This window comes from Lupinus angustifolius, chromosome LG20 (assembly GCF_001865875.1).
Source record: "Lupinus angustifolius cultivar Tanjil chromosome LG20, LupAngTanjil_v1.0, whole genome shotgun sequence".
NCBI classification, from domain to species: Eukaryota; Viridiplantae; Streptophyta; class Magnoliopsida; order Fabales; family Fabaceae; genus Lupinus; species Lupinus angustifolius.
This window is the reverse complement of record NC_032028.1, coordinates 6593799-6594833: the sequence shown is the minus strand read 5'-3', so window position 1 is coordinate 6594833 and position 1035 is coordinate 6593799.

The following is a 1035-nucleotide window of genomic DNA, read 5'->3' as shown; positions in this document are numbered from 1 at the left end:
CCGGGCTCGCCTCGGCGACGCCTTATTCCGCAGGCGAAAATCCTGGAATTTTTTTTTTCGCCCAATCGGGTTTTTGCTCGACCGGGCTCGCCCAGACAACAGAAATTGGACAGAATGCTAATTTTTGCCATTTTTGACAACCGAAACACATTTAAACATGATTTTTCAATCACCTGCACCCAGAAACACTCAGAAAATTTTCCAACAACATTCATATACAATATTCAACACATTTCATCAACAATCACATATATTCAAAAGCATTCAAACATAAAAATCTTGGGTTTCTTAAACCCAAGTTAACTCCAAAACCTTTGAGATGGTTTAGGAGATCCGGGTGTCATATTCGGACACCACTATGTCACGATGTGTTCTCTCTCACCTTAATGAAGCGTGCTTTACGAAATCCCTATGGTTCGGTTGGGTTGCAAGGTTCAAATGCCGGAAATCTTCGTAACTACCATAATAAAACTCGTTAGTTTCCGATATTTCTAAAATCGTTACCAAAATACTTAAAACTCCATATTTCGATTTAAGACATTCTTTGATAATCTTACCACTTTAAAGTAAGTTATACAAAGTATCATTTAAGAGTTTCATGAGACCTTCATGTACTCATAAACCTCAACATCCTTTTTAACAAAGATTTCTATTTTTCCAACTTGTTCCAAGCCATGGTTTAAGGCTAAAAACAAATATAAATACATACATTCTCATTTTTCCAAAACATTTCTAAAGGTTCCTTTGATTTTATCATCATCCCCTTTGGCTAAAACAATAAATTTATCTAGTAATATATTATAACAACTCCATGAACACAAGTGGTTCATGGTTTCAACAAAATATTTTCATAAGTTCAATAACAACATCATTTTCGATTTTGAAGAGAAAATGAGTTAGAAGGCGTTTTAGAAAATTTCAACGGTTGAATATGTTCTTGACATACTCATGAACAACATACTTAAATCTCATCAACATCCATTGGTTGAATGTTGAGAGATCAAGGATTGAAGATACAAGAAGAAAGGAGAAAAT